The 22,562-nt window shown below is 39.4% G+C and overlaps 1 protein-coding gene and 1 pseudogene across 2 annotated transcripts in view; both read left to right on the top strand.

Moving 5' to 3' along the window:
• Positions 1-22,562, top strand: part of HSD17B12 (hydroxysteroid 17-beta dehydrogenase 12) — a 177,894-nt gene that overhangs the window by 42,768 nt on the left and 112,564 nt on the right. The window lies entirely within an intron of this gene.
• On the top strand, positions 7,341-8,313 carry LOC105717301 (prohibitin 1-like; annotated as a pseudogene).

Genomic DNA, 22,562 nt, shown 5'->3' with positions numbered 1-22,562 from the left:
ATAGCATTTTGACTAGATCTGCCATTCAAGTCAACCTAGAAATAATTCATAATTTTATTTTTAAATTTCTATTTTAGGATATTTTCATATTATCATGAGAAAGTGATAATGCCACTCTATTTTATTATAATTGGTTGGGAGGAAATAGCCTTTTATAAAAGATTAGTTAGTGGCCTACTGCCATTACCATTTATTTTACCTTTTTTAGAAAATGAAAATCATTACACTTAAATTCAGGGTATACTATGTAGAGAACATAACTGATTTAAAACCATGTAAAATAGCTTGTCTTACTAACAAAACATTCGATTTTTCCTCCTTTGTGAAACCTTGAGTCAAAATATACTAGTGAGGATGTTTATATTCCAGTGGTGTAGCTGAACCAGACAGGTCTGCAGCGCAGTGGTTTATTTTTAGACCCATGTTGCCATTTTTATCCTGCAAAAATATTCATCAGTGTCTTGCTGACAGGCCATCAGTTTTATAAATGTGCCACATAGACCAGATTTTGTTCTTTGTCTCATTTTCCCTCCAACTCTTTTTTTTCCCTTTGATTTGTTCATACAACTGTTTGGAGAAGGAGAATTTTTTTTTATTTCAATTCATGTATTAGATGCTTCAATTCACAGATTTTCAGCATCACCCAGTTCATTCATCTATCTGCAGCTGCTTACACATCTCTACTTATTGTCTGATATGGGAAGCTGTTATAGATCACTAAGCCAAAGGCAAGGAAAAGAGAAATGCATGCACTGGGGACTCTCTTCATGGGTCCAGTCAGTTTTTGGCTGCCTTCTCCGTGTGTGTGTGTGTGTGTGTGTGTGTGTGTGTGTGTGTGTGTGTATGTGTATTTATTTACTTGTCTTACCCAACAAGGGACTGGCACAAAATACTTTGCATAAAAAAATAGTGGTCTAAGGGCCTAGAGGTTCCCATATGTGGCAGAAAGCCATGTATTGAAAATAAATCCATCATTATCTTTAAATACATAGAGCAGCAGTTATTTAATTTGTTAGGAGCCTGTTTTAGACTGTTTGGGCTGCTAAAACAAAGTAACACAAACCAGGTGGCTCATAAACAACAGAAATTTATTTCTCACAGTTGTGAAGACTGAAGTCCAAGATCAAGGTCGTGGAAAATTGGTTTTCTGGTGAGGGACTGTGTCCTGGTTCACAAATGATACTTTCTCACTGTGTCCTCTCATGGCAGAAGGGGCAAATGAACTCTCTCAGACCTCGAAGAGGACTGATCCTATTCATGAGGACTCTGTCCTCGTGACCCAATCATCCACAAAGGCCCCCTCCTAGTACTATCACCTTGGGGGTTAGGTTTCAACTATGAATTTGGGGGGAACACAAACATTCGGACCATAGCAGAGATGATGTTTTGATTGCAGATGCTTGAGTGACAGATATAACCAAAACAAAGAAAAATTCCTGCAATCAAGAGAAAGTAAGGGCACATACTTGTGAATATAGTAAGTTAATTTTTTTAACAATGTATATTCATGTCTCTTTTTTATAAAAGCTCAGATTCCCAAAGCAGGATTGGTATTCACTTGTCTTATCTCTGTAACAAATATTTACTGAGTAGCTACTTGAGGGCCTAATATATTAATTGTTTTGGGAGATACCACGGGTTGGAGAACAGGATTCCTGATTTATAGAGCTTATAGTTATTTTAAGAGAAAAATGTATATTTCACAGACATGGCAGTATAGCCATGTAAGAGTATAGGCACTGGAGGCAGAAATTTGCATTCATAGTTTGTGTCAGTCATTTCCTATTTGTGTTATCTTGAGCAAACTGTTCAACCTTCTTGAGCCTCAGTTTCTTCATCTATAAAATTGGTATGTACCTCAGAAATTACTATAAAGGTTAAATAAGATGATGCTTATTTAGCAGTGTGCTAAAAATATTGAACATCATGTCTAGCACATAGTAAGCATATAATAAATGCTGGTGAATTCATAATAACAGTAATAACAATGATAGGGATAATAAATATTCTATGCATATTCTATAATGCTTTAACATCAGAAATATCTTCAGCTGCAAGTAACAGAATACACAACTATGGTGGCTTAAACAGATAAAGATTTATTAATCTAGTAAGTCTGATATAGGCCGCATTGAAAATTTATTATTCAACAATTTTTATTGGTAATCTGTATGCCAGGAACTATTCTAGGCACAAGGATTCATCCACTAACAAAATGGCAGTTATTCCTGTCCTCATGAAGCTTACATTCTAATTGAGGAGAGAGGCAAAAACAAACAAATAAAACAATGTAATATAAAAATGTAAGTTATTACCATGTTAGAAGGTGGGCTTCATAGAAAGCTTTGTGAAGGAGGGCCCATTTATGTTAGGCCATAAGGGAACGGCAGAGTTTGAATAAATGAGGCTAGGTGAGAGAAAGACAAGAGGAACAGATATGAGAAAAATGGAGGAGCCATTTTGAGTCATCTCAAAATGGAATTTTGATGACAGTACTTTGTTGGTCATCAGGTAGTCAGGAGCCATGAACACAAGATTTCTGTAAGATTTCTAAAGTAAAAATTACATGTTATTATTTCTACAATTTTTGATAGCTGTATTGTGTTTTATTGTATCGATATGCTATAATATGTAATATAGATTGCTATATATAATATATAGCTATGGGTATAATAGATTAGTATGCACCATTATATACCATATCTATATGTTATGTGTGCTATATATGCTCTATAATTACATATTATAATGTATTTAGTGGACCCTTATAGTTTCAATGTTGGTATTGTAAACAGTGCTGCCACATACCAGCGTCTTAAGGGCCTTGTTCATTCTGACAAACTAAAAGGGAAAGGCAATAGAGTAGTAAGTAAGGGCCAGCACATGGCATAGAAAGTCACGATATTTAAAGGATTGTTTCAGATATCCTTGCATCTTAAGGATCAATTTAAGAGAAATGAGGACTATTATACATTTAATAGAATTTAATAAAATACCAAGTTGATATGTTTAGTAGTATCCTAATCTTGTGAGGGATTGAAGGTGTTTTCAAAATAACATTTTGAAATATATAGCAGATAGTATTAATTTTTTAATTAATTAATTTGCAAAGTAGGTGAGTAGGTTAGTAACAGCAGAACTGTAACTTCAGGCATCAGAGAAGTTGCTTTTTCTCTCTTTGAGCTCTAGTCTGGGGAGTGAAACTTTGTTAAATAATTTACATTTAAAACTTTTCCTGGAGACCAGGAAATTTCTAAGATGCATTCGTAGACTAAAAAGCCATGTGAGTAAAGAAATGAAATCACTGAAAAGTACATAAGAGGACGTTTAAATCAGACTTTTAAGTTCTACTTGTGAGAGACAGCTTCTTGAAGGAAGGAAAGTATGCTTTCTTTGATTCCACAAAGCTCACTGTCAGCTATACCTGCTGCCCATCCACTGCATCTGAAAGGGTAATTTATCTAAGAAGTTGAATAAAACAAATTTCAAATGATAAACAAAAAATTATTTCACCAGTCTTTAGGATTTCTACCTAAGGGTTAATAGAAGAAATAAATGTCATAGAAACTAGCATCAAGTTTTCTTCTTTTCTTGTTAAAGTTCTGTGGGAGAGAAGGTAAAAATAATCAAAATGTTTTTCTTTTATTTCAGTTATTCATGTTCTTTCTGTTTTAAATTTTTGAAGATGAGCTAACTATAGGTTTATTGAATCACAGCTCCGACTTGACTTCTACTGTTTCTAAAACTTGTGGATGTGTTTTTTTTTATGAGATAAAAAGATGAGAGAAGTCATTACTGTAATTTTATATTCATCATAGTCATGGACTCACAGGGTCTTGGCTGTTCATTTAGTTTGCGACTACATTGTAAAGATGCTGAAACTAAGGCTCAGAAATATTAACCACTGGTCCACATGGATTTAGCTAGCAGAACCAGGACCAGAAAATAAGTCTTCTGATTATTGGTCAATCCACCACTATTTTGTGTAGAGTATAATCTCTGTAACTGAAAAAAAATGTGTTGTATTACATGAAGCCCCTTTAAAAAGGTTTAGTTAGAAGTGAATCTCACTGAGTGTTCATTTTGAAAAGTGTGTTAGTAGTTAAGTTGCTTAACATAATTTTGTTGGAAGTCTGGGGGTTTACCAAAAAGTAGAAAGAGGATCCAGCCAGATGTTGTATAACAAGAAGGAATTGTGTTGAACTTCCGTGGTTTTGACTCCTCAGGGATGAAAAAAAAAAAATTAGGTGAGAATAGATGAGCATTCTTCCTTTCTTTCCTCACATTTGTTGTTGATACTACCATTATTTCTTTCAGTCTTCAAGATGTATAAATTGTTTATTAAACTATCTTTTGGCGAGGCTGTTTTGAAGTTCTTGACCAGGACTGAGTCAGGCATGACAAGTAGATTGACTTGATTTCTTCCAGGTGTGAAGTACCTAGGGGTATGCTGGGCCTCAGTATCAGTATGTTTAAATGCATGCCTTTAAGATATATTTAATCCTTAAAGAAGAGGTAATTACTGTCTAGGAGACTCTGGCCCAAAAATAGGACTTTATTTTAGTGTTACTGTGATAAGCCTGGTGGCTTAAAAGGAGAAAAGCTTTCTAAATCTAATTTCTAAATCTCTTAGTGAGGTGAGACAGTGTGAATAAAATCTAGGGTCTCTGTTTTTGGAGAATTTACTCACTTCTTATATGAAGAATATTATTAAATTCTTCTTCTTTTTTTGAGACAGAATCTTGCTCTGTCGCCTAGGCTGGAGTGCAGTGGTGCTATCATGGCTCACTGCAACATCTGCCTCCCAGGTTCAAGTGATTATCTTGCCTCAGCCTCCCAAGTAGCTAAGATTACAGGTGCACGCCACCACACCCAGCTAATTTTTGTATTTTTAGTAGAGATGGGGTTTCACGATGTTGGCCACGCTGATCTTGAACTCCTGACCTTAGGTGATCCACCTGCCTCAGCCTCCCACAGTGCTGGGATTGCAGGTGTGAGCCACTACGCCCAGCCTAAAATCTTAAACTGGATGAATTAGGTTGAAATAAGTCCTTCCTTCCCTTATGCTTAGATCTTTCTTTATGTTTATCGACCTTGGTGGATATAAATGTGGACCATTGAAGATAAGTTAACTAGTGGAATTACCAGGTAGGTCTTATTACACTTCTTTCACTTTTATTATACCTGAGTTATACACAGTATTTCAAGGGCACTTGTGTAGTAGACACTATTGTCTTAACAGGTGCTTTTGCATACTGTTTATAAGCTAAGGAGATGTTTAATGTAACTATGTTGACTGAAGAATTAAGAGGGTCATAAACTTGGAAAGGAGAGCTTTATTTCTTATAAAGGGTTGCAGGCTGGGAAGCAAAGTGTCCCACCAGAAGTCGGAAATAGACAATTCCAGGGAGGGGCAAAGGGAATAAGAATTTATGCTGAGCCGGGTGGCCAAGTATATATGTTCAGTAAGCTCTAAGAGGCATCATGAATATTTATGGAAGGAGAAAATGTGCACATGTGCAATTGAGCTTCAGACCTCTCCATGGCATGGAACCCATGTCCAGAAAATGGTGGCATTAGCATGATCTCAGGGTGGAGTTTTTGGCCTTCTGACCAAAAGATGAAGCAGAGCACACAAAAACCTTTACTGTGCTTCCTCTGTAAACTGGCCAGAACCACTCTATATGGTTTAGCTGTGTCCTCCCAACCTAAATCTCATCCTGAGTTGTAGTTCCCATAATCCCCTTATGTGGTGCGAGAGATCTGGTGGGAGGTAATTGAATCATGGGGGCAGTTACCTCCATGCTATTCTGATAGTGAGTTCTCATTAGATCTGATGGTTTTATAAGGAGCTCTCCTCTGCTTTCGCTCTATACTTCTCTTTGATGCCACCATGTGAAGAAGGATGTGTTTGCTTCCTCTTCTGCCATAATTGTAAGTTTCCTAAGGCCTCCCCAGCCATGCTGTACTGTGAGTCAATGAAATCTCTTTCCTTTATAAATTACCCAGTCTTGGGTATGTCTTTATCAGCCGCGTGAGAACAGATTAATACACACTCCATGGTTGGCGGTCTCTTATCAGGAAGAAATGCTGCTGGTTAGTTGTTTTATTGAAACTGCAAAAGGAAGGGGCAGCAGTCAGGCTATTGGTTGGAATCAGTGGTGGATCTTTTTTTTTCTTAGAGACAGGGCCTCTGTCATCCAGGATTAAGCACTATGGCCCAGTTATAACTCACTGTATCCTCTTAACTCTTAGGCCCAGGAAATCCTCCTTCCTCAGCCTCTCAAGGAGCTGGGACTACAGGCATGTGCCAGCATGCTTGACTAACCTTTTTTATTTTTTGTAGAGACAGGGTCTTGCTGTTGCCCAGACTGGTCTTGAACTCCTGGCCTCAAGTGATCCTTCTGCCTTGGCCTCTCAAAGTGCTTGGGATTACAGATGTGAGCCACTGTGTGCAGCTGAAGTTCAGGTTATTAATTAACTAATTAATTAATTGACAGACTCCATTGCCCAGGCTGGAGTACAATGACATGATCATGGTTCACTGTAATCTAAACCTCCTGGCTCAGGCAATCCTCTTGCCTTGACCTCTCAAAGTGCTGGGGTTACAGACGTGGGTCACAATGCCCAGCGTCAGGTTATTTAAAAAGTGGCTGATGGGAATGTGGAATAAAGAAAAATGTCATTCTCAGTGGTGAAAAGTGACTTGGGCACAGTATGGAACTGATTCCCTGGCATGTTTTATTTGGGAAATACCAGGCAGACTATTTGGAGTTAAAACATTGGTTAAAGATGATGAAAAATAAAGTTGGGTTCAGCGTTATCAGATTAATGAGGAAGGCACTCTTTGGAGTATTTGTGTATGCACAGTGCATTATTGTGAAATACTTCTGTTATAGATAGTTCCTAGTTTGTAAAGCAATATTGTATTGTATAGTTGGGTTTATGTTCTGGTGATGAGATTATGATGTGATGAGTGACCAGTCATTTAACCTCTCTGAGATTGTCACTTCATCTATTAAATTAGATGCTATAATCAGGCCTTATTATTTACCACCCTTCTCGGGTTGTTTCGGCAACTACTGATTGTACTTCATAGAATTTTGGGACGGTTAAAACAGAGATTGTCTGTAAAGTATCTGCTACTGTGTTTGGCACATGTTAGGCACTTGCTACATTTAGATTTAAATTTAAAAAGGCAGTTCTACCCATAGGAGCAGTCCGAACTTAGGTTTCTCTGTATTCTGTAGTGTAAATTGAGTGACACATTGATTAGAATTTTACTTCCCAAATTCAAGGAACGATACACCAAGAAACAGCAATTTCTGTTCCTTTCCTGATCTAGCCCTTGATAAAAAGCTAATCTTTAGTAACTTTTAAAAAAAGGGGTTTGGGGGGAATTCATGTGGAGGCCAGAGTGGAAGCAGGTGTGAGAGGGTCCAGCAGAAGAAAACATGGCTGCCAAAGTGTTTGAGTCCATCGGCAAGTTTGGCCTGGCCTTAGCTGTTGCAGGAGGCCTGGTGAACTCTGCCTTGTATATAATGTGGATGCTGGGCATAGAGCCGTCATCTTTGACCGATTCCGTGGAGTACAGAACATTGTGGTATGGGAAGGTACTCACATTCTCATCCCATGGGTACAGAAACCAATTATCTTTGACTGCCGTTCTCCACCGTGTATGTCCCAGTCATCACTGGTAGCAAAAATTTACAGATTGTCAACATCACCCTGCGCATCCTCTTCCGGCCCGTCACTAGCCAGCTTTCTCGCATCTTCACCAGCATCAGAGGGAACCATGATGAGCATGTGCTGCCGTCCATCACTACCGAGATCCTCAAGTCAGTGGTGGCTCGCTTTGATGCTGGAGAACTAATCACCTGGCGAGAGCTGGTCTCCAGGCAGGTGAACGGCGACCTTACAGATCAAGCAGCCACCTTTGGGCTCATCCTGGACGACGTATCCTTGACACATCTGACCTTCGGGAAGGAGTTGACAGAAGCGGTGGAAGCCAAGCAGGTGGCTCAGCAGGAAGCAGAGAAGGCCAGATTTGTGGTGGAAAAGGCTGAGCAGCAGAAAAAGGCGGCCATCATCTCTGCTGAGGGCAATTCCAAGGCAGCCAAGCTGATCACCAACTCACTGGCCACCGCAGGGGATGGCCTGATCGAGCTGTGCAAGCTGGAAGCTGTGGAGGACATCACGTACCAGCTCTCTCAGACTCTTGGAATAGCACCTGCCTCGTGCTCCTCCAGCTGCCCCAGTGAGGGTCCACCCTGTCTGCACCTCCACGGGCCAACTGTGCCACAGCCCCAGTGATTCTTAACACCGCCTTCGTTGTGTCCCCACCCCAGAAATCACTGAGCAATTTCACATTTGGCTTATTAAGTGAAGGAAATAAAGGTAAAATCCCTTCAGATCGCTAAAAAAGAAAACGTGGGAGGATGGTTAAAAGAAATTCAAGTAAAATTCTGATTACATAAAGTTAACCATTAACCACAGTGTACAATTCAGGGGGGCTTGAGTACATTCACGGTGTTGTGCAGCTTTCACCTCTATCTAGTTTCAAGGCATTTCCATCACCCCAAAAGGAAACACTGTATCCACTAAGCACTCTCTTCCTTCCACAGCCACTGGCAAGCACTAATCTGCTTTCTTTCTCTATGGACTTACCTATTTATTCTGGATGTTTCATGTAAATAGAATACAGTGATGACCTTTTGTGTTTGGCTTCTTTCATTTAGCATGATGTTCATATATAGGGTTCATCCACACTGTAACATGTATCAGTAGTACTTCATCCCTTTTTGTGGCTGAATAATACTCCATTATATGGATGTACTATGCTTTGTTTATCCAGCCATCATTTGTTGGACATTTGAGTTATTTCTACCTTTTGACTATTGGCAATGGTGCTGCTAGGAACATTCATATACAAGTTTCTCTTTGATTATTGGTTTTCAGTTTTGGCAGGTATATACCTGGGAGTGGAATTGCCAGGTCATATGGTAATTCTGTTGATCTTCTTGAGGAACTCCCAACCTGTTTCCCTTAGTGGCTGCCCCATTTTACATTTCTGCTGGCAGTTTACAGGGGCTTTAATTTCCCCACGTCCTTACCAACACTTAATTTACATTTTTAAAAATTACGGACAACCTAGTGTGTCATTGTGGTTTTGATTTGCATTTTGCTAATAATGTTGAGCTTTTTTCATATACCTGTTGGCCATTTGTATATCCTCTTTGGATAAATGTCTATTCAAGTCCTTTGCCCAATTTTAAAACTAGATTGTCTTTTTGTTCTGAGTTGCACAAGTTCTTTATATATTCTAGATACTAAACCTTTATTAGATAGGTGATTTGCAAATGTTTTCTCTCATTCTATGTATGGGTTGTTGTATCAGTCTGTTTTCAACTGCTGTAAAGAACTACCTGAGACTTGGTCACTTATTTAAAAAAAAAAGAGGTCTAATTGACTCACAGTTCTGCATGGCTAGGGAGGCCTCAGGAAACTTAGAATCATGGTGGAAGGCAAAGGGGAAGCTAGGCATGCCTTATATGGTGGCAGGAGTGAGAGATCGAGGAGGGAACTGCCACACACTTGTAAACCATCAGACTCCTGAGAACTCACTCACTATCACAAGAACAGCATGAGGGAACCGCCCCCATGATCCAGTCACCTCCTACCAGGATCCTCCCCTGACACATGGGGATTACAGTTGGAGATGAGTTTGGGTGGGGACACAGCCAAACCATATCAGTTGTCTTTTCAATCTCTGGATAAAATCTTTTGATGTACAAAATAATTTTAGTTTTGACGAAGTCCATTTTACCTGCTTTTTCTTTTGTTGCTGTAGTTTTGATGTCATAGCTAACCTTAGTTAGCGTTTTCTCTGTCTTCTGTATCCCCTCTACTTTCTAGCATTCCTTGTCTAATTGCTAACATTTATTGAGAATTTACTATGTGCCAGGTCTCATTCTAAATACATTACATACATTGTTCCATTTTATTTGCAAGGAGTCCAGTATAGTGGGTGCTATTATTAACATTTAATTGAATCTTGACAGTGACTCTGTGGGACAGATAGTTTTGTATTCACTTTACAAATAAAGAAACTGAGACAATAGAGGTTAACTATTGCTAGAGGTTAACTAGCAATAGAGGTTAAATAGAGGTGGCAGAGTTGGGATTTGAATCTAGGCTTGAACCTTGCTGGTTTGATTTTAATGCCCATGTTCTTAACACTCATGTTGTATTTGCACTAAAATAGCAGAAGCCTTTCCATTGCGGTGTCTTACCAGGTCCTATGATTCAAAAGTAGTAACTGCTTTGTTTTCAGTTAGAATTCCTATTCTCATGAGGCCCGTTCCATGTTACTCTTACATTTTGGGTATTCCCAACGGAAGCCACAAGTAGTTGGAATCAGTTAGATCACACTGCGGCATAAAGATTGATAGTCTTTTAATTCTTATACATGGGTTTGCATTTTTAAAGAGGGTGTGGCATTAACCAAAATGAATCATTACTCGGAAGGGTTTTTAGTGAAAAAATCAGGCAGAAGGCATTTTTGGGTTATGGTGCCACCAAAAGGAATCACAGGGCCTTGCCTGGAAGTTGGCCTAGGGGAGTAACTGCCTTAAGCAAATCGTGCTTTTCACAGTTTGTTTTTGTTTTTCTGTTCTGGACCTGTAGATGCTTTGAATTTTGTTATTGTTGTTGTTTGGGTTTGCTAGGTTTTTAAGTGGCAAGTAGAACAGTCTCCAGTATCTGGTTGGGTCAAAAGAAGGGGAGTAAAGGGTAGAAGAGAGGGCTGCTCAGTGGGGAACCTGAAAGGACTGAGTGGGAAAAAGGAGCCTCTGTACTGGGACAGGACATTTGCAAACTGGGCATTTTCTTTCAGTAGTAATCTATTCTTGAAGAAAGATGTATGCTTCCTCATACCATGGGGTTGTGGAAAATGCCCCCAATATCCGAGTGTATGCATAAACTAAGATTTTTCTGTAAAATTATTTTTATAATATTAGGAGAACAAGTTAGAGTGGTCTTATATTGCATCACTTTCACTGTTTGTCTTTAATAAAAATGGAGGAAGTTACTGCTGTTTTATTAACTTGCACCCTGCATGCTTCTCTTCTTTGTTCTTTGTTAAATATGAGCTGGCGTGTGTTAAGACTACGTCTGCATTTGCTCTCAGGGACTTCAGTGGTTTCTAAATTCAGCACTGCTAAGCCCCTACACTGCTTGCTTGAATCAATTGAGACTGCTATTTTTAGCAACAAAAGGGAATTGAAATAGCAATTTTCTTTCCATGTAATAGATTCCCAAGAGGAATACTGATGCAAGCTCTCTATCATTTTCTATTCCTACCACCCTCTTCCCAAAGCACTCAAAGGAAAGGCAGCTGTCATGGTTTGCGGCAGTATTAATCTTTAATCAATCGAGTGTTTTCTGCATTCAGGTGTTCGGGGGAAAAAAGGGTCATAAGAAAGAACCTGCTTGGAATAACGAAGCTCTTAGGCATGGACTTTACAGTCAGAATTTTGTGGGTAGTGGCAGGGAATAGACAGAAGAGCTAAATATAGTGAGTTTGCTTTCAGTGTTCCTCTAGTCTATTTTTGATGTTTGATTTTGATAAGGTTGATTGGGTTCTTACTAAAAATATCTGTTCCTAGCAAGTTGAGGACAAAACGAGTAGAATATTTTTAACCTACATAGACTGAAGTATTTTTGTTGACTGTATAAAATCTGGAAGTGGAGCCCTGGTCAGTTGCCAGTATTTTATATAATCCATAGCAAGCTAGACACTTCTGAATGCCAAGTTGGGCTCTTCTTTATAGTTGTCGGTTTCCATCTTCTCAACGGCTTGTAAATTTGGGTTCTGGTGTTATATTTGTCTATGAAGCCTTTTAAAAAAATCTTCCTTTTTCCCCTTCCCTTCTTTTCTTCCTCTAGTTTAGTGCTACCCATGACCATCATATGTACTGTCCCAACCCGCAGGGTTCTAGGTGATACCATATAGCTTTTTTCTGTATGTTGTTAAAAGTTACCTTAACTTACCACTTATTCCATGGCAAAATGGAATCTGAGGACGTCCATGTTAAATGAAGAAGCAAATCTTAGTGACAAGAATAGTGAACTGTCACTACTTTGGTAATTTAGCATTTTTTTGTAAAACACGTTTTAGCATGTTTTCCTAAACCAAAAGTGGTTAGTTTCCCCTTTGTCTAATTCTGTCTTGGACTAGTTCACTGGCACATTATGAGTGCAGGAGTTCTCCGTAGCACTGAAAATCATCACTTCTCTCTCTCTCTTTTTTCTTCAACTTTTTTTTTTTTTTTTTATCTCGAGACAGAGTTTCGCTCTTGTTACCCAGGCTGGAGTGCAATGGCGCGATCTCGGCTCACCGCAACCTCCGCCTCCTGGGTTCAGGCAATTCTCCTGCCTCAGCCTCCCGAGTAGCTGGGATTACAGGCACGCGCCACCATGCCCAGCTAATTTTTTGCATTTTTAGTAGAGACGGGGTTTCACCATGTTGACCAGGATGGTCTCGATCTCTTGACCTAGTGATCCACCCGCCTCAACCTCCCAAAGTTCTGGGATTACAGGCGTGAGCCACCGCGCCCGGATTTTTTTCTTCAATTTTTAAGTTCAGGAGTGCATGTGCAGGATGTGCAGGTTTGATACATAGGTAAACGTGTGCCATGGTCGTTTGCTGCACAGATCATCCCATCACCTAGGTATTAAGCTCAGTGCCCATTAGCTATTCTTCCTGGTACTCTCCCTCTCCCAGCCCCCACCCTCTCCAACAGGCCCCAGTGTGTGTTGTTCCCCAAAAATCATCACTTTTCAAGGACAGCCTCAGAATTCTTTGAAAGTGCAAATCTACAGGTTTATCATAAAGTTAAACTTCTCTCTGTTAAATTTCTTGAAAATTTCACTTTTAGATCATTGATTCTTGATGTTGAGGGGAGGCTGAAGAGTGTATGGGGTTGTGTAATTATTTCTAAATAAGATGTGGAAAAAGCAGTGGGTAGAATCATAAAAGGTTAGTTTTCCTTTTATAATCTCCCTTCATTCATTTACTCATCCATTCATACAGTAAAACCTCATTAATCACCTGCTTTTTGCCAGGTTCTGTTCTAGCAGACTGTGATGACCCAGACAGACGCTGCTCTTATAGAATCCTGCATGATGAATGTCTTGACAGTTGTCCAAAGGACCACCAGGATAGCTAGATAGTAGGAAAGAGAGTTTTATTGGCAATATCACTTTGCAAAACAGAGAGTCTCCAGCATGAACCAAAAGCACTTTCTCCAAAGAACGAAGAGAATACTAGAGGTTTTATAAAAAGGAGAAATGTTACCTATTGCTCTTTGAGAAAGTTCACTGGCTTTGGGTAAGGGTTTGGGGAGCTGGCAAGTCCTGATTGGTGAGCAACTGCTCTGGACAAAATTAGTTCTAGAGTTGCAGCAAACATAGATAAAACTGGTGTCAGGTTACAACAAGCAGGTTCAGCTTGCCGAGAACTACATTCCTGGAGCAATGTTTTGTACCCCAAGGGCTTTTCCCCCTGGCGTCTTGTCTCTGTTTCAGTTGGGTATGACAAGAATGACCCAACTTGTGTGATCAACTTTCACAAAGGGTGAGTACAGAGTACCATGGGGAGGGATTCTGTATGAGGTCCTAAGTTAGTCTAGAGATCAAGGAAGGCTCAAAGGAAGAAGAGATGGTTTAAGTGAAAAACCTCAAGAATGGCAGGGCAACACAGCTAGAAGTTTGTCTTAGTTCATTTCTGCTGCTATAATAAAATACATAAAGAACAGAACTGTATTTTTTCACAGTTTTGCATGCCAGGAACTCCAAGATCAAGGTACCGGCAGGTTCAGTTGTCTGGAGAGGGATACTGCGTGCTTCCAGGATGGCACCTTGTCGCTGCTTCCTTGGAATGCTGTGTCCTCACAGGGCAGAAGGCAGAAAGGCAAGTTGGCTGAAGGAACACTTCGTTAAGATTCGTTTATAAGGGCCTTAATTCCACTCATGAGGGAGGAGCCCTCATGGCTTAATCACCTCTTGATATCTCCACAGCTTACTACAGTCACATGGGCCAGTAAGTTTCAACACCTGACTTTTGGAAGGAACACATTCAAACCATACCTGAGTGTATGTTGGGAGGTGTAGGGAACATTTGTGAAGAGAAAGCATGTTACCTTGTAGGAACTGGAAAAATTTCAGTACAACTGGGGCAGGCTTGAGTGGAAGGAGGAAAGTGGTAGGAATAGTAAGGTCAGCTCATGGAAGACCTTGTAGAGAATGAGGGCAGTGGGAAGCCGGTAACAGATTTTAGGCAGGGAAGTGAGGTTCAGATTTACATTTGGAGTGATTGTTTTGGCTACGACGTAGAGAATGAATTGGAGAGGAGTAAGAATGGGACCGAATGCCTTAGAAAGCTATTAAAGTAGCTCTTGTGGGAGATGAATGATGGTAACTCTAGGTGGTAGCAATGGGAAGAAGTGAATGAATTTGTTTCAGGCTTTATATAGTTGGCAAAAGGGAACTGTAACTTCTTGGCAGAGAAAAAGTAGTGTTTGAGAAAGATAATTTTTAACTGTGTATAGCATGGATTGAGTGGGGAGGGATGAAAGATTCCTCACACAGGTCCTTGTGTTTGGGATGATAGTATAGATTGGGATAATAGTTGTCAGAATTAACTGGATGATATCAGTGACATACCTTGAGCAAATATTTTTATGATAATTTGAATAATATTTTGTTTTCATAATTTATTTTGTTGACCGTTTACGCTTGCTTTTCTGGGCCTATCATAGTTACTTTAATAAGACAGAAGTTTATTTTTGACCCACTTTAAAGACCAGAACTTTTGTGTATGTGTGATTCTTTATGAAAAGCAGTAAAAGAAGAAATGATTGGGATTTTAAAATGGTGTGATAATTCAGTGGTAACAGGGACCTTGATTCCTATGATACTATTCCATTATCTTAGCCCATAGCTTCAACCCTTAAGATCATTTCATGGTTTTAAGAGACTGCTCCAGCTCCAGCTATGACTTTAGAATTGACTAGATGAAGGGCAAAAGAGGCCTTTCTCTGCCAAGTCAGCTTCAGTTAAGCAAACTTTCTCAAAGTCCTTCACAACCTTGCTTCATCTTGTTCCCTAAAATTAATCACATGGCCACTCCTAGCCGGTGTATAAGTCTTTATTCCAGGCCACAATATGCTGGGTTAAAAGTCAGTGTTCTCTTGCAAAGGAAGAAGGGAAGAATGGATATTAAGGAAGGCAGCCAGTAGGCTCTGGCCCACTTGTGCATTTAACACCTGAAGGATGGCGTCCCCAGAGTAGATTTTGCACATTGGATCTTATCATTTCAGTGTTACCGTGAATGCTTAGTTTTTTCATTTTAAGAAACTACAAAAGGCCAGGCATGGTGGTTCATGCCTATAATCCCAGTACTTTGGGAGGCCAAGGCTGATGGATCACATAAGGTCAGGAGTTTGAGACCAGTCTGACCAACACAGTGAAACCCTGTCTCTACTAAAAATACAAAAATTAGCCGGGTGTGGTGGCACGTGTCTGTGGTCCCCAGCTACTCCGGAGGCTGAGGCAGGAGAATTGCTTGAACCTAGGAGGTGGAGGTTGTGGTAAGCTGAGATCATGCTACCACTACATTCCAGCCTGGGCAACAGAGTGAGACTCTTGTCTCAAAAAAAAAAAAAAAAAATACACAAAACACAAAAAACAAGCAGTATTTCTGATTTGGTTGACTTGGAAGCTGGTTTTTGTTTTATTTGGTTTTCAGGATATTATATGGGTCTGAGTGTTTTTAGATCAGTGTTTCCCAAAGATGAACCAAGAGATGATCTTAGGTACCACATTGATTAAAATTTTTTAATTTTGACATTTATATGTTTTTTACACTAATAGTCTATGTTAATTGAAACTGGTGGTCCTTTATAAGAAGTAAACAGTAATTAAGTAATCACGTTTTCTATTAAATTTTTCAGTTTTAAGAAAACTCAAGTGACCTTGAGAAACACTATTTTTTTTTTCTTTTTTTGTGAGGGGGACAGAGTTTTGCTCTTGTTGCCTCGGCTGGGGTGCAATGGGCACAATCTTGGCTCACTGCAACCTCTGCCTCTGAGTTCAAGTGATTCTCCTACCTCATCCTCCCAAGTTGTTGGGATTACAGGCATGCGCCACCACGCCTGACTAACTTTTTGTGTTTTTAGTAGAGACAGGTTTTCTCCATATTGGTCAGGCTGGTCTCGAACTCCTGACCTCAGGTAATTTGTCTGCCTCGGCTTCCCAAGTGAACCACTGTGCCAGGCCAAGAAACACTGATTTAAGCAATACCACCCTGATTTTGGGAAATTGAAGTAGATGAGTCTGCTGGCTCAGTTTACACCATTTTTCTATTCATAGTAGCAAAGGCTTTTTTTTTTTTTTTTGCAGTGGTGCAGTCTCAGCTCACTGCAACCTCGGCCTCCCGGGTTCAAGCGATTCTCCTGCCTCAGGCTCCCAAGTAGCTGGGATTACAGGTGCCTGCCACCATGCTCAGCTAATTTTTTTTATTTTAATAGAGACGGGGTTCCACCATGTTGCCCAGGCTGGTCTCCAATTCCTGACCTTGTGATCCACCTGGCTCTGCCTCCCAGTTCTGGGATTACAGGCGTGAGCCACTGCGCCTGGCCGCAAAGGACTTAAAAAAAAAATACAGTACATGCACATGTTTAAAAAATGCAAAGAGTAAAAATAACTGTAAAAAGTAATCTCTTTCCCATCTTTCCCTAATTCCCCAGAAGCAACTACCAACAGACTTTTGATTTGAGATGGTATGCTTTGGTTTACCTTTCTAAAATTTATGATGAAGAATTGACTCCCCAGACAATATAGTTTCATTTTAATAATGAAAAGTCACACTATTATATTATAAAAATAAGAAATTATTGAACTTGATTGAGGGATTTTCTATTCAACTACAGCTGCTATCTCTACTACTACTGTTGGGAAGATATACAGCTTTAAAGTAAAGGAAATACCTTTTTTTCTTTTTTAATTGAGACAGGATCTCACTGTCACCCAGGTTGGAGTACAGTGGTGTAATCATAACTGACTTCATCCTCAACTTCCTGGGCTACGAGGATCCTCCTGCCTGTTTCCTGCGTAGCTGGGACTATAGGCGCGTGCCACCACACTGGGTGATTTTCTTGAGTTTTTTTGTTTTTTAAATAGAAATGGGTCTCACTATGTTGCCCAGGCTGGTCTTGAACTCCTGGGGTCAAGCAGTCCTCCTACCTTAGCCTCCCAAAGTGTTAGGATGAGCCACTGCACCCCATGGAAATACCTTTAAAACCAAAAGCAGGACAATTCTTGTTCCTACTCTCTTAAATAAACACATCTGAATTTTTTTCATGTTTGTTGAGTAAGACTTTTTCTTTCATAATTGACTGAAATTTGGTTATGTTTGTACATTATTGCAAATATAATACATTACCCATCATGTAACTTGCACATCTAAAGGCTTTGTCATTTCCTTTGCTGGGGAAATGATACTTGGTCTCCCATTGCCTGACCACTGTATATAATACTAATTATTGTAGAAATACAGTGGTGCTATAAGAGATGGCTAAGAGAGGCTCTGGATTTCCAGTTTTTTTTTTTTAAATGCCCTTAAATAATTTTTGCACTTCTCTGTTTTCTCAGAAAAAATATTTACTTGTAAGGTAATGTTATAAGTAACTGGGCAGTGTTGGAGTTGGTTTTGAGAAGTATGAGAAAATGGAAAAGTGATATTTTTATCTAAAATATCAGAGGTTACATTTTTAATATTTGTACAGCATAAAGTCATATTGTTTCCGCTTACATTTAAAGTCCTAACCATAAAATGGGTAATTTATAGAATATATAATACATCATTGTATTCTTGATAGTCATACACATGATGGTTTCTGAAGACTGTTAGTTTCATTTGAATTTGATAGTTGCTAGCAGGAGATAGGAACAAGTATTCTTGCTGGGCATAAATCTTTCTAAGTGTGTTTAGTATCATTTCTCAACTAAAGTTAGTCTACTTTGGTATGATATGCTTAAGAGGAAACTTGAGTGCTTCTAGTTTTAAAATGATGAGGCAGCAATTCTTTTGGCCTTTCATCTCTTGGAAATGTTCTCTAAAAGTTAGAAGGATAAGAAATGGAAAGCTCCATTTTGATGCAGCTAGGGAACTTCTGTCATCCCTCATCCCAAGTCACAGCTATTGAAGGCGGTGGAGTGGTAACTGACTTCTAGAGCAGACACTGAGTCCTCATAGTGGGGCCACCATTGGGAAACAAGCAAGTTTGTCCCTTGGATCCCAGAACAACACAAGAATTGGATATATCAGGTACCTCAAAAGACAGGGGTGGGGCAGATGTCCTTGAGGCTCAGGGAAATTAAGCAGCAGAGGCCCCAAGGTGAGACACCTGAGTGAGAATAGAGGATGACATCTGCAAACTAATAACTGCCCGGCAGCCAGAAGGCTGGAAATTAGGGAATGCTTTTTAAGAGACACTGAAGGGCCCCAGAGAAGAGACAGATACTGACAATATTGGTTCATGTGTATGTGAGGTATATTCAGGAATATTCTCAGGAATAATACCTGTGAGGACTTTTGTGGATTCCCCAATGAAAAAGCTGATTTGCCCATCGATTGGGTTGTAGTGAGGGCTACGGTGTAATCACCCCACCTATGAACTCTAATCGACATTTTAATGCAGCCAAGATGAGAGTGACAGTGACCAAAACAATCAAGAAAGAACTTAGAGGAACAAAATATAAAGAGTAGAAGAAATTGGGAGGCCGAGGCAGGTGGATCACGAGGTCAAGAGATCAAGACCATCCTGGCCAACACGGTGACACCTCGTCTCTACTAAAAATACAAAAAAAATTAGCTGGGCGTGGTGGCATGCGCCTGTGGTCCCAGCTACTCAGGAGGCTGAAGCCGAAGAATCGCTTGAACCTAGAAGGCAGAGGTTGCAGTGAGCCGAGATTGCACCACTGTTCTCCAGCCTGGTGACAGAGCAAGACTCCGTCTCAAAAAAAAGAGTAGAAGAAAATGTAAATATGTAAGCAAACTGTAATTAATGTCCTCAGAGATTAGGTAATGGATCTATAATAAGAACAAGGTACTGTTAAAAACAAGAAAGAGTGAGAATGTGCAGAAGAGCAGTAGGAATATGGAAGATTCTTCAAAGTAGAAAAATTGACAGCCTACATTTAAAAAGTACGTAGATGGTTTGGAGGATAAAGTTGAAGAAATTTACAGGAAAATAGAGCAAAAAGAAAAGTAAGATTAATAGAGAAACTATTAAGTCCAAATTCTGATTTATAGAAATTCTAGGAAGAGAAAAATGTGAGGCAGATGTTATCCAACAATTAACGTAAGAAACTTTTCAAAGAACTGAAGATCATGAATTTTAAGGCCTACCAATGCCTAGCACCAGTAAGTGGAAAAACACCCACTCATTTGGGTATGTTTTCATGATGGAGTCCTACAGACTAAGTAATGATTCTAAAAGCCCCAGTGACAAAAGCAGGTTACGTACAAATAGTGGGAAGTAAGAATGGTGAAACATTTAAAAGTGATAATTGTGTTAGAAGACAGTGGAGAGTTGTCTAAAATTTTTTTGTTAAAAATGATTTCCTGCTTATAATTATATACCCAGCTAAGCTATTATATGTGTGGTTAGAAAATAGACTTTTTACAAAAAGATATACAAAATTAGACAGTGTTTTATTTTTAACTGTCATATAAGGAGACATGATGACTAAATGTGTTGTGATATCCTGGATGGGATCCTAGATCAGAAAAAGGACATTCAGTAACAAATAAGGAAATCTGAAAAAGATAGGACTTTTGTTAGTTTTATCAATATTGGTTCATGTGTATGTGAGGTGTATTCAGGAAGATTCTCAGGAATAACACCTGTGAGGAAGCAAAAGAAGCAGAATTGAGCAGAGGGAGAAGTCAAACTGTGATGCAAGTGTAGCAAAGGTTGTAGCTGATACCATTGGCCCTGAACATAGGATGGCCCTAGAGAGATGCCTAAGGTGAGATAAGGAAACCCAACTTGTTGTCCCTGAGTGTGGCCTTTGTCCCTGAGTGTGGCCTCGCCATTAGACATGTACTGCCCAGGGGAGCAAGGCCCCCTTTGGCTAAGAGCAGTTACTGGGAGAGACTCAATCCTGAGCTGGCAGCAGGTAACAATCCTGGCAAGAGAGAATTGAATGAGTACCTGTGTGCCGGAAGGGAGGATCTGGCTGGTGCACTAACAGTATCCATTACAAACTCCAACAACTGGAGAATCTGGAAAAGGAAGACATTACACATTGCAGATTTCAGAATCTCTAGACCTGGCATATTCTGGCCTAAGAATGTTTTTAGTTTTATGGTATGCTGGTTTTTACATCAGCCCAGAGTTGGCTATTTTAAAAATGAATACACAGATGTAACGGTTTATCTGTATTCTTTTGAAATAGATTCCAGTCAAATTTTTAGATGCAGAGTACTGAGTGACTTTACATAGTTTCATTCTTCAGCAGAGTCTCATTAAGAGATTTTTGAGCCCTTAATCTGAGAAATCTGATGATACTGCCATCAACTTATTGCTGTACTCATATATAGTCATATGTCACTTAATGGTAGGGCTACACTCTGAGAAATGTGTTGCTAGACAATTTTGTTATTGTGCAAGCATCAACAGAGTGTACTTCCACAAACCTAGATGGTTTAACCTACGCTACATACCTAGGTTGTATGGTATGGCTTATAGCTCCTAGGCTACAAATCTATATATAATAGCATGTTACTGTGCTGAATACTATAGGCAATTGTAACACAGTGGTAAGTATTTGTGTATCTAAATATATCCAAACACAGAAAAAGTACTCAGTGAAAATATAGTACAAAAGATTAAAAAGGCCAAGCATGGTGTCTCATGCCTATAATTCCAGCCTTTGTAAGGCCGAGATGGGAGCATTGCTGGAGGCCATGAGTTCAACATAGCAAGACCTGGTCTTTACAGGGAAAAAAAAGTTGATCAGGTATGGTAGCATGTGCCTGTAGCTCTATGGGAGGCTAAGGTAAGAGGATCACGTGAGCCCAAGAGTGAGAGGCTGCAGTGACCTATGATCACACCATTGTACTCCAGTCTGGGTGACAGAGCAAGACCCTGACTCTTAAAAATAAACAAAAGATTAAAAATGGCACATCTGTATAGGACACTTACTGTGAATGGAACTTGCAGGACTGGAGTTTCTCTGGGTAAGTGAGTGAGTGGTGAGTGAATGCGAAGTCCTACAATGTTACTGTGCGCTACTATAGATTTCATAAACACAATACTTGGGCTATATTGACTTTATTTTAACACTTTTTCTTTGATAATAAATTAGCTTACTATAACCCTTTTACTTTATAAACTTATATTGCTTATTTTTTGGACTCTTGTAATAACACTTAGCTTAAAAAAGAAACACATTGTATACTGTACAAAAATATCTTCTTTCTTTATATACTTATTCTATTTTTAAAATTTAAATTTTTATTTTTTACTTTTTAAGCTTTTTTGTTAAAAACAAAGATACAAAACATAGACATTGGCCTGGGCCTACACCAGGTCAGGATCCTCAATGTCAGTGTTTTTCACCTTCACATCTTGTCCCTTTGGAAGGTCTTCAGACACAGTCAGACACACAGAGCTGCCATCTCCTGTGACAGCAGTGCCTTCTTCTGGAGTATCTCCTGAAGGACCAGCCTGAGGCTGTTTACAGTTAACTTTTTTTTCTATAAAGCAGAAGGAGTACACTCTAATGATAAAAAGTATACTATTATGGGAGGCCGAGACGGGTGGATCACGAGGTCAAGAGATCGAGACCGTTCTGGTCAACATGGTGAAACCCCGTCTCTACTAATACAAAAAATTAGCTGGGCATGGTGGCGCGTGCCTGTAATCCCAGCTACTCAGGAGGCTGAGGCAGGAGAATTGCCTGAACCCAGGAGGCGGAGGTTGCGGTGAGCCGTGATCGCGCCATTGCACTCCAGCCTGGGTAACGAGCGAAACTCCGCCTCAAAAAAAAAAAAAAAAAAAAAAAAAAAAGTATACTATTATAGTAAATACATAACCTAGTAGCATAGTCATTTATTATTATCAAGCTACATATATATGTATACATATATGTATGTATACTATATGTATACATAATACATATATATATGTTATATAATTGTATGTGCTCTACTTTTCTATCACTAGGTTTGTTTACACCAGCATGACCACAAACACATGATTAAGGCATTCCATTATGACAGCTACTAGGTGATAGGAATTGTTCAGCTCCATTGTAATCTTATGGGACCAGAGCTGTATATGTGGTCCATTGCTGACAGAAACATTGTTATGAGCTCATAACTGTACGTGGTTTTCTTGCTTCACAGTTGTAGGCTTAAAGCAGAATAATGTAGTTACGAACAGGATTTGTAAATAGGTCAGTGGCTAATAGATGTTAGTGTAGGAAAGTGT

The sequence above is a fragment of the Aotus nancymaae genome, unplaced genomic scaffold (genome assembly GCF_030222135.1).
Source record: "Aotus nancymaae isolate 86718 unplaced genomic scaffold, 86718_ANA_hifiasm-v0.15.2.pri h1tg000059l, whole genome shotgun sequence".
In the NCBI taxonomy this organism is placed as follows: Eukaryota; Metazoa; Chordata; class Mammalia; order Primates; family Aotidae; genus Aotus; species Aotus nancymaae.
Note: the sequence above shows the minus strand (reverse complement) of the source record. Positions and strands in the feature narration are given on the sequence as shown.